At 36.6% G+C, this 16,719-nt stretch overlaps 1 protein-coding gene across 6 annotated transcripts in view; it reads right to left on the reverse strand.

Moving 5' to 3' along the window:
• Positions 1-16,719, reverse strand: part of tox2 (TOX high mobility group box family member 2) — a 127,649-nt gene that overhangs the window by 24,789 nt on the left and 86,141 nt on the right. The window lies entirely within an intron of this gene.

A 16,719-nucleotide genomic window follows, 5' to 3' on the forward strand; every position in this document is an offset into this window, starting at 1 on the left:
AGGCTATGGGGAGAGCTTGGTTATAATTCTCCCTGGACACAAACTGACTTCATTTTGGTTTCTTTCTGAACTGCCCTGTCTGCCAAACTACCCTTGTCTTTCCCACCGAGCTCCAAGACACCTTCAAACACATCCACAACTCACAGTGTGAACATTATTTAGGGCTGTCATGACAATTCTAGTTTGAAACTTGACAACAGTTCCAAATACATTCCCTTGAAATCGTCATTCTTGCTGGATCATTTTTTTAAATTGAAAGAAGTATTCCCAATATCCAAAGTTCTGTGACGCCTATCAACAGAACTGTATGAATATTTCTTATCTGACCTTAATTACTTCTATAGCCCACAGCTAATCAATTGGTGTCTTTCTCTAGACATTTAGAGAAAGTATTTGGGTGCGTGAGAGTTACTAAATATGAATCAGAACTGGGATGCCCTTCGTTGAAGACCTTCCCTAATCACATTTTGCATACGTTGCTATTTCTCCAGGTCTCCGATGGCAACAGACACAGGATGTTTACAAACCGGTACAGTTCAATTTGCAGGCCTCAGACAAAGACAACATTCTTGAAAACTGCCACCGCTCACATGGAAGCACGTGACTGACCTGACCATTGTTATTTTCTCTAAAAGGGGTTCCGCCCGTGACAGTAGTGGATCACTTTTTGCAGATTTCCAAGCCCAAAACAAGGCATTCGTAACCACCTGCAGCCCTCAGTCGCCAAAAGACAAGGAGCTGCTGTCACGTTCCTAGGAGCCATGCAGAGAGAGCATCTACCTAGCTAATCAGCACAAATAACAAAGCTGTGCTCTGGTATTTGTTAATCTAGTGAAACATTCATAAGTAAAACTCTAATTAGATTAACACTGTGCTAACAAGATCAAGTCAGAAAGCCCCAGTAGAACAGGTCTTAATAAACAGCGGTAAAGCTTCTGTATTTCAGCTCTGGCTCAACAGCCATTTTAATTGGCCCCAATGGGTTGCCGGAATAGAACGGAGAGTAACTTATGAAAACTGAATGCCGATATTAAACAGAGTACATTTACAGGACATTAGATTTGCCTTCTTCCTCTGCAGTTGGCAACAAAAGCCCTTTCGCAAACAAAGACATTCCTCCCACATTTCAAATTACTGAGCTAACCCCCAATCCCAACCCCCCACCCAATACAAACACACACACACACACACACACACACACACACAAGGAAAGAACAAAAAAACCTCCAGCATTTAAATAATAATTTAAAACACCACTGCTCCAAACATGTTGAAGTGGCTTAAGAAAATTTTCCATTAATTTTCCATTTTGTGTGGAGTTGCCCTTTAAGGGGCTTCACAAACCAAGAAGCATTGAAAAACCAATTAATCAAACATGAATGGGCTATCATTGCTAGAGCTGGGCTATTTCCATAGCAACAGCCTCGGGGTGGAAAACTCTCCCTTTAATCTGAGCTCACTATGTTTTTCATAAACAACACAAAAAGGAGACGAGAGCCTGCCTCAAAAACAAGGAACCAGGTATATCCAAAAGAATCCAATGGAGGACTTTCTCCTCACCCCCCAACATAATTAGGTATTTGTTGGGGGGTGATGGCAGTTGAGTTTTCAAGACATAAAGGTATTATGAATAGATTAATTGTGCTTAATGTAAGAGAGATAAAAATCCACTAAGTCAGCACCCATTCCTTCAATGTTTTCCCATCGACCCCCTCCACACACACACACACACACACACACACACACCTTTTCTTTTAAATTAAATTCAACTACTCAATTCAAATCCCTTTTTCTTATTTAATTTGCTCTTATTTTAATTGTTAATGGTTTATAATATGACATTATCCGCTATAAGAGGCTGGGCATTCTGCTGCTTCAGAAGACTTTTATGCTTTCCAAAACAGTGAGATTAATCATATCACAAAACTGAAAAGACCCCAATAAACAAACAACAACCACCAAATAAGAAACCTTCTGGAATAAGTCATTTAAGACCTGCAAACAAGAATCAAAGATGATTTCTGCAATAGTTGTAATATATGAAAGTCATGTCATCTCTCCATAGGACTTGTGAAGAGAGCATCGAGTTTAGATTAATTTCTCACAACTGTTCATATTCAATTATAAAATTAAACGTTAGTTCTAATGTGGAAAATAAGAAGAGAATACAAATGCAGAGCTGTGTTGAGCACTGGAGGAACACTGCCCTGTTGTGTACTGCTGAGCACTAATTATTATTATTTATTTGGCTGATTAAATGACTAATTACTGAATAGAGGCATTAATTTGATCTCATTAACTCTTAATTAGCCATGGCCATTTTCCGGAGACAGTGACAGACTTTTCCCAGGATTTATTATCATCGACAAACAGAGGCAGAGGCTCGATATCTCAAACAGCACAGCAGTAGAATCCGGACGTTGTGCAGCCCGTTTCCCTCCGCAGCTTTCGTTTTCACTCCACACTCCCAGGTCTGTGTCAGAATTGGAGCTAAATTCCGGTCTTATAATTAATTTCTTTGAATATATTTCCCCCAAATACAATTCAATCAGATAGCCCTCTTGTGTGAGATACCATAACTCAGCATGTGACAATGCATTACTGCATTATGTCAATCTGCTTAGAGTGTTCCACAAATTAGATTTTCAGACAGTGAGTCCTCTGGGGCTTTGCTATTTTGTACCTGATTTTTCTGCATAAAAATTGCACAAACACACACATACATACACACATACAAAAGCACGGGGTAAACGGACCAAAAAACACTTTAATATCACATGCAGAAACATCTCTCTTTTTGTTGTGCTTTTGACTCAGTTTACATAGGTAAGCCCTATTGTAATTAGACTGTAATTAGTATGGGTGTAATAAAATTCATCAGACCATTTGAGAGGTGTTTTTGGTCCCCTATGAGTACCACGTGGGGTCGGCTGGGTCGTTATGGTGGAATAAATGCATGTTAAGAGCCAGAGAGGTTATAGGTGCATGCTGCACGTGTAGCCTTTTATCCTGAACACAAAGAGGAGAAAATGTGGCTGTTTGAAATGTTGTTTTAAAAGCCAACCCTGCCCCAAAACAACAGAATCAGCTCTGATACCACATATTGTGTCATGCTTGGGTCAATAAACAATAAGCAGAGGACTTATTAAAAAAATTTAGTTGGATGCATTCCACAGTATAATAAGACCCCCATTTGTGATGGGGGACCAAACCGACCTTCCAAATGATAACGAACTAATGAGAATTCTCGATTGTGGCCTATTATTAGTCCATGATCACAGGGACTAACAGATTTTAACTTTTCCTTGTTCATAGGAAACAGAATTTGAGATATAAACTAGATTTCTAGACTTGCACTCAAATGCACTGTCATTCTAAATATTCATCAGAATAGGATGTTATCGGCCAGTATGTTTTTTTTTTTCTGTTTCCTGTTTTTTTCTTTTTGTAATATTTTTTTCACTGAGCCACAATACAGTTTCAGTTCTCTCTCACTCTGTCTCTCTCTCTTTCTCTCTTTTTGCAGGGAGAGAGCTGGACCGTACTTCCAGACACCTTCTGGTTGAAGATAAAGCATGTGATGTGAACACTGTACAAACATTATGAGAGAATATTCCAAAGGTTGTTGGTTGCCATAGGTACTGTATGCTAATTGTTTAATGGAGTCTTTACGGAGCAGGGAAGCCAAAGTCTGGGCATCTTGCTTTGTTGTTATTAAAGCTGCACTTTCCCAGGGAAGGAGACAACAAAGGTGAATGAAAAATTTACATTGCACGCAAAAGACAAAAGTATTTTGGGTCTCATGCAAAGGCACACATTTCCATTTTATTTTTATTTTTTTAAAGTATCCCCCCCTTCAGGGAAGTTTAATTTAAAGCTGTATAAACTCTCAGTTTTGTATAATACTAATATACTTCCACTTTGTGTATATTGGTTCTTCTGATTAAGTATACTAGATTAAGTATTCAAATGTATTTAATTGACATAACTTAATTTCTTTGTTTTTGTTTACTAATTGTTGTAGGAAATTTTAAAGTAAGTACCAGGAGATATTATCAGACCAACCTTTTTTTACATTGTTAGTTATTTAGTCTACAGCAAAACAACACTAAACACAACTGTTTTTTCTTTTATTTTTTCCTACATGAAGAGACAGAATGCAGAATATAACAGCTGTCCTTTTGATAGATTGGATAATCAACAGTATTGTGTTATCACAATCATTGGATAAGGAAATAAAACAGGCAAAGCACCAAATTAACATTTCAATATCTGTGTTCTATCAACAATGAAAAAAAGGCAATGTTTGTTCACATCGTGCGTTTCTATGTTTTCTGCAGATTTAATGACATTTTTTGATGGACTGGTTTGTATGTGAAATTAATGTAAAATGCAATGATTTATATATATGTGCTTGTTTGTATTTTCCAGGTTCCATTCATGCAACAGGTTTGACGTTATGTGCTGTAAATATCTCATTACAGCAAAATAAATATTCAAAGATTAAGATATCACTTCATATTCAGCATTAATTAGGTGATACAGGAAAAATACAGTATGTGATGGTTAGGAAAAAAAAGTTAGTTCCTGGAACACGAAGGTTAAGCACCAGATGCTTTACTGAATTTCAAGATAAGCTATAAGGCGGTACTGCACAATTGATTTTGTGACATCTGTTTTTAATGTTATATGATTTGTATTTGTGGGAGATATATGATACATTGATCCCCTTCGTCTTTCTCCATAGAACACAGAGTTGTGTTCGTCTTAATTCGGTGAAAAAAATAACAATACAAGAAGTACATTGAGCACAAATACACTAGACCATTTAATTCTGAGACATGTTTTTCCTGCATTGTGCTACCGAAGATTTATTTGTAAAGGAAAAGAAAATACACATGGCCCTCAAATGTTTTTTTGGTGCATGTTGACTTGGATGTATGTATATATATATATTAGTCAAATGAAAGTCAAATAAGGAAGGGCTTCCAATTACTTGCTGTTCAGAGAGATTCCGAGATGAGATATCAGGAAGCTCTTGTGCAATTGGGCTGCATGGGTCTGTTGACCTTAGCTTTGAAATAGTTTCAATCTCAGCTATGATTGCCTGCAGCGTTTGATTTGCCAAAAGAGATTCTTATAGTAGCAACAGCCATGCCACTAAAGTGTTCAGAGAGGAAGGGGGAACAGCTGAATAATGGGCGCAAGATTGCATGGATTTTGCATGCTTTATGTGTAATTATGCACTGAGTTTTCCAGATGTGCATATATGTCCCAAATCACTACCATGCTTGTTACAGGACTGACATCTGTGATCGTATCCATACAATTGTATGGGTTGATAGCAAATATTATGTGAACATTCAGGTGTATTGTCTTTAAACCTGATTGCAAAATGTAGGAGATATTGACATGGTGCACAGAAGTATTGGAACTGAAAAGAGAATCTGAGAAATGGTATGTAAAGCTTTTGAAAAGCATGGTTAGATAATAAATAGAAGTTAAAGTGCAGAGTTTATATGCAGTCTGATTCGTATTTGTGCATTGAGTGTATCCCAACTGCAAAGTATATAACATAACTGTACTATACAATATGCATCTTTAACATGTCAGGAGAGAGGCAGGGAGGAAGGAGGTCATTTTCCAATTTTATATACATGGGAGGACACTTTTTTGGTTTCTGAGAATTGCATCAGAAGTCATAACCGCTTTTGAAACCATTAATAACGTCAAAGAGAGAAATCTGGCAGATATACTAGCCACTGAAGGAAGACAGCAACACGCAATACAGTTTCCCTGATAAGCAATATCTTCTTCATCTCAAGCTTGCATAACACTTCACAGTTCGGTTCAAACAAAATAAAATAACAAAACTAATTTAGCCCTGTGCACCATTACATGCGACACAGTGTGATTTCTGAACGCGCTCGCATTACATTTTAGTAACTGGTATAAATTGCTCCTCTGGCTGTTTGCTTGGGACCTCTTTGCAAAACAAAACAACAAAAAAAAGAGCAACAAAACAGAAAAGCTAAAAAAAAAAGAAATTATTTTAGACAATTGCACTGATGTTGATTAAAAATAACTCTCCAGCACTAAATTAGAATTAGCTAATCTGGGATTATGTTTCAATCACTGTTACACTGCACCTCCAAAAATTCAAACCGGGATTAGCGGCTCCTGGATCAAGCAGGTTCCTAACCTTCAAATTCCCCATTGATGTAGAATTCCAGTAATTAAAATTGGTTTATTTTTGTCTTTGTGAAACTCTTTCTTTTAACCACCTGAGGCTGTTTTATACCAGATGAGTGTGAACCCACCCTTCACATTCAAACCTGGCGTTCAATAACAGATCAAACATGAAACCTGGTTTACAGTTTTGTGCAACCGGATTAAAAAATAATCCTTGATTTAGTCTGTGTTAGTGCTTAATCCATCTTGATGCAATCCAGTCTCAAAGCCATTTTGAGGGCTGAGGGGTTACCACAGACAATCAACTCTGGTTTCCCCTTTGTTTTCCTGGCTCTGTGCATTTTGCAATTCAACTCCTCGGCTGCACAAATTTAGGAGGCCAAGTGCACATCCACTTTCGCGACAATCTCTTTTTGCTTTGCCTTATCGCTCGCCAGTGACCAGCAAGCCCTGAACTTTGTGTCTTCTCCAGCCAAAGGGCAGGGCGGAGAGAATCCTCGGCACATACAGGGCAGGCTCTTCCTCCAATTGGAGACATCTTGTTGAGAGTAATAGCTTACTCACACAGGTTCACAGTTGCTATTGTAAAATCACAGAGCGTTTAATTGAAACAAATGACTATAATAATGGAACATTATCCCTGCAGGCTCCCAGCCATGACAGCTTTAATTATTGCTGTGTTGAGGACTCGGAACGTTGATCCTTCAAAGGAACAGCAAACATGTTTTAGGTAGAAGAAGTGGGTTGTTTCTCCTGAGCAGGGGAGAGCTTGGATTTTGCAGGTCCTCCACTGCCTCCCATTGCCTAGATTTGGCATTTTAAAACATCCTCCAGAAGGGCCACCAATTCTGACTACTTTTTCTCAGTACGTAAATCAATGCTATCAACATTTAACCATGTCCAAGCTCTCGGAATTCCTTTGTTTCTCTGTGCTCATGTTGGATGGAATGAAGCTGAGAAAATGAACCAAAGAAAATAAACTAGCATCCATCTCAGTATCAGTTTTCATCGGACAGCATCATGTTTCTTATATATGGCCTGATTAGAAACTCTCTGCTCTGTGTTCTTTCAAACAAGGGAAAGATGCAAGTCAACTCTACCTAGCCGAGAATTTTTATAAAAGCAAATGCAAATTATGATCTTTTATAGTTAAATAGAAATAAAAGGTTGCCGGGGGAAACAGTCAAATAAGGACTCCCACATTTTCAATATGAAAAAACAAAGTATATATTTTAGATGAACTCAAAACTGCCTCCTCCACATAATAACTGAGGTTCAATAAAAAATAGCATCCAGCAAATGAGAGCTTTATAGTCTAGCCAACACTAGCTACTCGCAATGCTGTGACAATAGAGGTATTTAAAGAATTTCTATTAAGGGGTGGTATTTATAAAGCTGTTCCAGACTTGTTTTGAAAGAAGTCATCAGCACAAGGCCCTGCTATAAATGTGAAACAGAGTTACTTATTAAAATAGACTTGTTTTGGGGGGAGGGGGGGAATACCCGGTAAGCTAATGGCCTATGAATTGAGTTTAAAAGCACTCTGAGATTTCCACATGAATAAAGTACCTAAGACTCCCAATATGGAAAGCAGGTCCTCATGTAGAACATCTCAGGGTCCATTATGAGTCTTTATTTCAAGTATCGGCCTCATTCGTAAGGTTTAGTCTTATTCACTAAGAAGAAGTACACTGCACATTCCCTTTTTTGTAAAGTGGTCACCCCCATTCTTTTCCTTTAAATTAATAACCAGCTATCCAGATTTAATTGTTTATTCTCAGTATCTAATCCCTGGCAGACAGCTAATGCAATGTTCAAATCTCTTTGGCCATGCTGTTTTAAATTATTCATTAGTCTTAACAACAGTTGCCAAAGGTAATTTAAATTAGCAGTCATGAATATTCATTAAATGTAATGAATACTGATTTGTTTTTAATGTTCATTCCTTAAATACTTCACTTCACTGCCTTCTATTTATAATAACCTATTAACCCTCACAAAAATAAAGCAATATTTTTTTTAATTATTATTATTATTATTATTATTATTATTATTATTATTATTATTATTATTATTATTATTATTATTATTATCCATTGGAAAACAGATTGTATGTTCTGACTATTTTATTTCCAAGACAAAGCAATCATATTTTTTCTTTCAATGTCTAAAATGCCATACATCTCTGTGCAATACAAAAGCCCATTTAAAAAAAAAAAAGCATTTCACCTGTACCATACAACTGATTTATACAGAAACACCAGCAGTTTCTATAATACCTATTTTGTTCAAGGGCAACAGTGCAATTAAAATACAGTAGTGCTTTAGGCTACATTTGATGGATATGTCAGCTGGCTTTTGACGTTAAGATTCTTCATTTCCACTGGATACTCGTTTGTTGGCTTTCAATAAAGCTTCAAACCTGAAAGTACCTGTTTTAGTTTTTAGTGTTTTTTTTTTCAAAAAAGCAGAGTACTTTCAATGGGACTAGTTCAGCAATATGCCGTCCCTTAAAATGCCATTACAGGTTGTTCTAGACCACAGAAAACATTAGTTACAGCCACACTCATTCACAACTGATAATCTTTGGGAAGTCAGTGGTAATGGGACTTTTTAGCCTCCAACTAAACCTCTCAAGAAATTGGAAACCAACTCAAGAGAACCATCTTGCAGTATCACTGGGAGTTTGACAGGACCAAGGCACACCACAGCACTTAGAAGATGAATGTGAACAGCAAATATTATTGTGTTGCCTTCTACAAATAAAAATCCTCTTTGAGGACAGCGGCTTCTGCTGTTTCTTTCACTTTGGAGGCCTGTGCTACGCTGCAGGCCGTGACAATTTATTTCACTACTGTGGGAAAGTTTTCCACTTGCTTTACTGCTTCAATGTGAAAGACTCTGAGTTAGTTTCTGCTTAACCAAGTGATGGGGCAACAATCCTGAGTCTATCATATGCGACTTGGGTTTTTCCAATTCAGAAATTATCCCCTTGTTGCAAAGTGCTGCTGACAGTAGAAATGATCAATAGGACATGTCGATCACTCTTCAAATTGATATATCTGATACGGTGACATATTTTTCCTCAAATGTAATCCACTGATCCAATGCCAGTCCTATGCACAAGACAGAGCAGTTTAGAGGTTTCTGACACTTTGTACACTTACATTTTTCAAGGTGTGAAAAAGGCATCACCATTGAAGAGAATTGTAGTTGTTAATTTAAATAAATCTAATTAGGGAATTCTGATCACACTAATAAATTGGCCACAGAGTGTTAGGTTTGCTTAGAAAACTGTTGTTGTACATTGTTGTAAATATCGTAGAATTGACATTGGCAAATGTCTGATTGTGTGTTACTCCAGTGTAAGTGAGCCTGTCAATATTGAGTTTATGAAATCGTGCTCTGGTAGCAACTGAAGAAAAGATTCTCATCTGTGGGAGCTTAATGAGATCTAACAAACCTGTAAGTGTACATAATGTAACTTTTCTATCCTCTGAATTTTGTAATTTGGCCACATTGTTTTGGCAGATCATTTTCAACATCAATCCACATCATGGAATGCAGATGGCATTTCTGATTTCAATATTTTAAACATCTCAACACACCTATCTGCATCCCTGTGTTCCTCATTACTGGTATTGTCACTGCATACAGTCTTTCAAAGAACTACATCAAACACTGCTTAGAATTGTACAACAGATAGGATCTGAGGCTTGTCTAACATGACATGTTCGAAATTGCTTAAGAAAAAAAAGAAGAAGCATATACGGAGCCGACACAGTTGTCAGTAAGAGATTTAATAGGGGTATTTCTTTGTAATGAGAGCACCATCTCCTACAATAAAAGTTATTCTACCCATACCTTTTTCTCAGTGGGTGAGTCCTGGCAACAATTAACTAATTTGCACATACTTTCCTGACATGTTCACTTGTCTTTGACATCTTTCTGACAGGAACCTTCAATGCTATCAACAGATTGACTGCTGGGAAAAGTACTAAAGGTGTCAGAAAGAGTCTGACATGATTTGCGATAAAAATGGGCGTGTGTATTTAGTTGGCTTTTTTTTATTCCCTCACACACACACATACACACATACAAAAATAATTGAAAAAAAAGAAAATAAATAAAGCCCCGAGCTATTGCTGTAGGAAAACATAGTCAAATGTTAGCTTTTATTTTGTGGTGTTTCGAAAAATCAATTCCTATCTCTGAAACATCATACCATTCCAAGAGCAGTTGTCTAAGGAATAATATTCATGAGTATGCAAAGCTCAGAGTTTGTCATCCTTTTGATGAAACAGACTTTTGTAATAATTTTCCTATAAACTGTAGTGGATATTTTAACTAGAGGTTTGCCAATTCCATTTTTCAGTAAAAACAATGCAGGCAGCTCGTAGCCTGCCAATAGCTATATGCTAATATAAACATTAAAACTTTAATTGAAGCAAAGAATAATGTCAAGCCACACTATTAACTGTTCTATTATAAAAACTGAATACATAAATAATATGACAGCAATATTAAAATGGATATATTGTATATATAATTATATACATAAAATACAAAATAAAACCATAAGTATTATTTTTCAATCCAGCAAATAAAATGTTACAGATTCAACCTCTAATTTCAATGTCAACAAAGAAGTATTTTGCAGCGCTAGAAACTAAAAGTATGTGTGGAGAAGGGCTGTGCATTTTAATATGCACACCAACCCAATGCCGATAAACCCGACAGTGTCGACGCAAGTCAAAACAACATGAAGTAACAGGGCGGGTGGAATTAACCTCGTTCTTTTGTTTCATATCTTGATTGCATGGCTTCTTATTTGCTGTGTGACTCTCGGCTGTTCATTCTGCTTAGTTTCCTGTGCAAATTAATCCAGTGCAAAAAACAAAAGCCGCCTGATGTCATACAATGTCATAAAGCGCACTGCAAAGGACTGCCAACAAAGGCAAACAGAGTACGACTGCATCGGCTTTGTGCTAAGGAGGACTGCATTACGGTGCGACAGTGATAAAGCTCCCCACATCTTGTCTTCTCTTTTGGCTTGGAGCGCTACACTGTGTTACCGAAAGGACTGGAACGACAGACAAATACTCAAAGAGCGCTGACAATGTATTTAATGGGGTGCAGACCCAGCACGGATGCACTTCTTTTGATAGATGAGAGATTCCTTTGATTTAAGTAGATCTCGTCCTGATTCTTCATTCCAGTTCACCCCACAGGTGTGCGATGGGATGGATGTCAGGTAATAAAATGTTTTCAACTGTATTATTCTTGAAAAAAACGGTGTTATGCTCCGAGCTTTGTGAAATGGCATTATTGTGCTGATAGATGTATGAGCCCTGGATATAAAATCCCATCAGTGTTGATTGAGGCCTTTAAGTTATGACAAAGCAGGCCTATGCCACTCCAGAAGGCCCCCAAAGACAATGGGCAATCTCCCTCCATCTGCAACAGAATGGTCATCGTCCAAAACCCTTGGGCAAGACCTTTTATGTGGGACACAGGCCTGAATCAGTCCTGGTGTAAGACAAACCTGTGAAACACTACAGCCCAGCACAGACAGGATTTTATTGAGTGATAAGAAGAACAAGCCCTTGGCAAAATGTAGTATACAACCCTCTATCATCATAACACTGTCCCTGGGAACTATACATCTTGTCTGTTTCAGCTGCATTCGTGCCGGGTTTCTCTTCTTCTTCTTTTTTAAAAATATACTTTAGACCTAACACAATACACAAAATAAAATAAAGATAGTGGAAGAGTATAAGAATGCTTCCAATAAGACTGCTGCTTATATCTCAACACCCCCCCCCCCCGACTTGGCACTGTGTATAGCCAGATGAAATTGTAATGTGCAACAAGAAAGGACCGTCTAAACAATAACTGCAGCATTCCAACTGATTTCCGACTGCAAAAATGCCAAGACAGTGCGTTGACCTTGAGACAAATTAACAGGACTTATTAAAAACATGACAGTTCAGCCAACGTTTGGTGCGTTTAGAACGGGGACATTGGGAACAGGTAATGAAGTCTTTTAGTGTTAATGAGCTGTTTTGTTTTTGTAATGTTAATATCGACTACAATGGTATTATTAACACATTTATTTATAATGCTTTGTGTACACGTGGGAGGAAGTATCCAAAGACAATGAAGAACTAAACAAATCAAGCATGTTATGTTCTTGGCAGAGACCATTATGACTTTTTTTCCAATGCAGTGAGGTATTAAAGGCCGACCACAATTCTCATCTAATAGAAAAACATAACAATATTCTTAAAGTCTTTTTTTCCGTCTGCTTACATTTGTTATTCTACATTACCTACTAGCCTATATGATTAAAAAATAAATTAAACCCATACCTTATCCTTTTATTAGCCTAATCTTAAGGCTAATTGACTTTATTAAAAAAAAGAAGATGAGTTCTACAAGAGGAATGAAAAGTCCTTTTGACATAATGAAATTGAAAATAACTTCCATTTCTTTAAAATATTTCTCAATATACAGCTACACAGTTTTATATCACATTGCAGCAGAAATAAGGCCCCTTCTCCCTAGAGATAATAAAAGAATTGAATTTTTCCTTATCGGTCATCTATTTTTCCACAGAAAGCTATTACTTGCTGCCTCTGGTTGCTAAGCAACAAGAAATATTAATAGCAGCTTTTATTAGCTTGGCTTTACCAGAGGAGTACTAAAATGAGAAAGTGGAAAACATGAATGTGTTACATAAATCTTTAGACCTTTCAGGGTGTGCGCAAGTCTCTGTTTGTGCAATGATTTATTGCGATGACGGTTCATTTATGAGAAAAGGGGGTGTGAAATAAGAAAATGGAACATTACCCTGAAGGACTATTTGAAAATAAATAATTGCAAAGGTGAAAAGAAAGCTGTTTAAAAACCAGACTTCTCTTTCACAGAGATTTTATTGGCCTATTACACTTAGAAAAAAAGTTGATTTTTTTTCCCTCTCATAGAAGCAATATAAATATATTCATTTATTATGAAGTATCCCCCAATAAAATGCTTTGTAGCATGCTTTTCCATCAGCCACAGAAGGATGATGATATTAACAAATGGACTTTTCTCACCCAATGGCCATCATCCTTAACTCAATTTTACATCAAATGGATAAAACCCAGGACAAAATGTTAAATAAATCTGTTTTGTTTTCATCAGTAGGATGTTTGTCATTACACATCACTTTGTAGTTACACTGTTAATCTGAGTAAATGTACTAGCAATAATGGCATCGGTGCAGCTGGTGATGTCTCTAATTCCTCTAGCATATTAATGTCGCCTTCTTAACAAAAACAACCAAACTCTTACACCAAATTTGGATGAACACAAGAGCACAGATCTATCTGTCTCTATATCTTTCTACGTATTGAATAAGGCAAATGAATCATGTTGATGCATATATTATTAACCATTCTGAGTTTCTTTAATTTCTTTTTCTTTTTATGTATATTTTACAGGGTTCTGTTCATATTAAATGTCCGTTTAATATTTTTCTGAAATTCAGACAAGGCCTATTTCTCGCCCCGAGCTTCAGCCTCAGCAAAGTGTACTCAGTAGACTTAAATTACAAAAATGCAAATCGGGCTCTCGCTTAAAACATGAAAACAAGACTTGCCAAAAGAGTTTTCACGCCTCACAGTGACTCACACACTTTCAGAGCTGGGGGATCATGTAACTTCACCGCTAAACATTTGTTTTGAAACGACTTTCCACTGGTGGACTCCTGCCTGAACTTATCTGGGGTCTGTTGAAGTTTTGGGTCGTTGGCTATGCCATGTTTGGACCGTAAGATGTTTATCTCAACATGGAAATCCAGTTCCATATAGTACTGATTAGTATTATGGCTTATCAGATCTTCTAACAGAAAGAATTCTTCTTTTCTTCTACATCACTTCCCTTTTAACTCGCTGCTCTATCAAACCTCACAGCACATCCGTAGCTAACAGAAACTGGAATTTGGTCATTCAAAGTGATGAAAAAGAAGAGATATTTAAAGGGCAGTTCTGAATGCCGTATGCTTAATTTCTGCAGAGCTGTTCAGAATAAACACATCTCTTAGCAGGAGCAATTTCAAGATCAATATTCCAATTTTTCTTCTCTCCAGTATGGGGAACTTATCTCCTTATGTAACTGTACAGATGAGTATTCACAAAATGGGAACCACACACATACAGCTTGTATATGACTACAGTTAAACAGCCACTGTGGGGACAGTTGTTCATTCTGTCCTGTTTTAGGAACTAATTATTATGTTCTCATTTCATTTCCAGACTTCAATTTCTAATTATGTTCTAACTTCTTATGTAAAACATTTCAAGCTGGAATGCACATTAGATCTAATTAAATTTGGATAATTTGGGCAAAAATAAATTCTTTCTCTGAGTGATGGGCGAACATATTTAAATATGAATATTTATAACACAAAGTCATATTTAAATCAGATGAAAGTATATAACGCTGAATAATTCACACGGTAATCTATTATTTATTTTGGTCAAATCTATGATTAGAAGATTGGTATTTGCTTGCCAAGGGTCTGTACATGCTCTCTATTAAGTATTTTCATGTTGTATAAAATCATCACTTATATGGTCTCAGTTGGAAAAAAAACAATAGATTTTTTTAAATAATAATAATGAGAAGTAACTTCTATTAATCCATTTCAAGAGCAAGTAATTGATTTCTGAATTACATAATTTCAGTAATGTGCCTATAACTTTCATTTGTAATCGAAATATATATATAAAAAAAAGAGGACACTCCATTCTGTGCCAATGGTGTCACTGAGGCTGCTGTCTGTCTGTCTGTCTGTCGGGTCACTTTAGAAACATGTGGCGATGTATAATAGTATACACAGCTGTCTTTGAGTATTTGTTACCGTACTATTTGTAATTAAGGGTGTGGGAATAAGGAATGCAAGAATTTTCTAAATGTCCTAATTTTTTAAGGGCCACATCTCTTGTATTTGAATCAGCACGATCAGAAATAACTGGTTAATCAAATCATAAGCATTGAGACAAACTGTTTTCCAAGGGGCTGCAGCTGGTGTACTTTTTATATATGATGTGTAATTCTGTTCAAAATGTGTACCATAAAGCAGCCCTTAAGTGAATGTGGTCCCTCAGTCTGTCCTTATGCCTGTTTTAAAAGACAGCACTTTATTAATGTATTAGATTACTTCAAGTTTTACAAGTTATTTTACATGATGCCATCTATATTCTTAAGAACAACACCACATTGCAAAAGTCATATTTAGTGACTGCTGTTCACTAGTATTTAAAAAATAATTGCCTGTAAATCTGTAAATTTAAAATCACAATTGGGGGATCAGTTCTTACATTTTAGATTCATTTATCCTTTCAATACCTTTCAGTGGCATAATTTCCTATACAAACCAACAAACCTACAGCAGCAATGATCTGACGAACCCAATGTGGACTCTCACTGCTGCAGAACAGGTGTGTTCCAGGAGATATTATACCCCCCCTCCAAAAAAACCAAAAAACAAAAGCAGTCACTAATAAGGTCTGAAAAAAATACGAAGAAAAAAAAAAGAAACCTGTAATGCTTAGTGCCTAAACCCTTAACAAAGATGTACGCCTCCCCGAATCCCATCCACTTGATATGTTCTACCTGAATATGGATATTAAATATCTAATGCCTTTGGAACCTCGGGGAGCTGTCATGACATTTATGATTTTAGCAGAAGGAACAGGAGGCTGGCAAACAGCATCACTGAAAGCTGTGTACATTAAAAATGGCTTGCAGTTGGGTATCATGTTTATCCCAAAAGAGTTGAAAACCACAAAACAATAAGTGCAACAGGCCCTAATGGATTCGAAATGGCCTTCTATTAGGAAAATGCTGGCAATTATGTGTTTCAATCTAAATAGTTGCATGTCTGAAAAAGGCAATTTGCTTTTGCAGTAGTGCTTTTTCCCATTTGTAGTGCTGAAGAAAAGGCTAGATTTTATACATGATATATATATATATATATATATATATATATATACACATACACATACATACACACATCTCCTAATTGTCTGCCTTTTTTCCCTTGTACCTTGTTTGTTTATGTTCAAAAAAGCAGGTCAGGGAAAAAAAAGTTAAACCACACAGCCTGCTGCAGAGCTACTTTTAATTTCAACCATTCAGTGACCATTGCTAAACACTGTGTGAATGCATTGAATGGATTTTTGGACCAATTTTGTAGGTAAAAGGACAACACCAAAAAGGATTAACATAAAACACTTTGGCAGCAATACATCTGCATGCATCCTTTATCTTTGCAATTTAAATTCATTAGCACTCACAGCTTAATTAAAACCTATTTCTCAACAGCACCATCCACTGGCTTTCTTGACATAATACGGGCCATTTCATTAGATTGCTTCAGGTAATTCCATATTCACTGGGCACCTGTGAATAAACTGTGAAACTGTTATATCTCCTATTATAGATGTTGATATGGACAAAGTATGCAATGATCCATTA

Source organism: Amia ocellicauda, chromosome 4, assembly GCF_036373705.1.
Source record: "Amia ocellicauda isolate fAmiCal2 chromosome 4, fAmiCal2.hap1, whole genome shotgun sequence".
Lineage (NCBI taxonomy): Eukaryota > Metazoa > Chordata > Actinopteri > Amiiformes > Amiidae > Amia > Amia ocellicauda.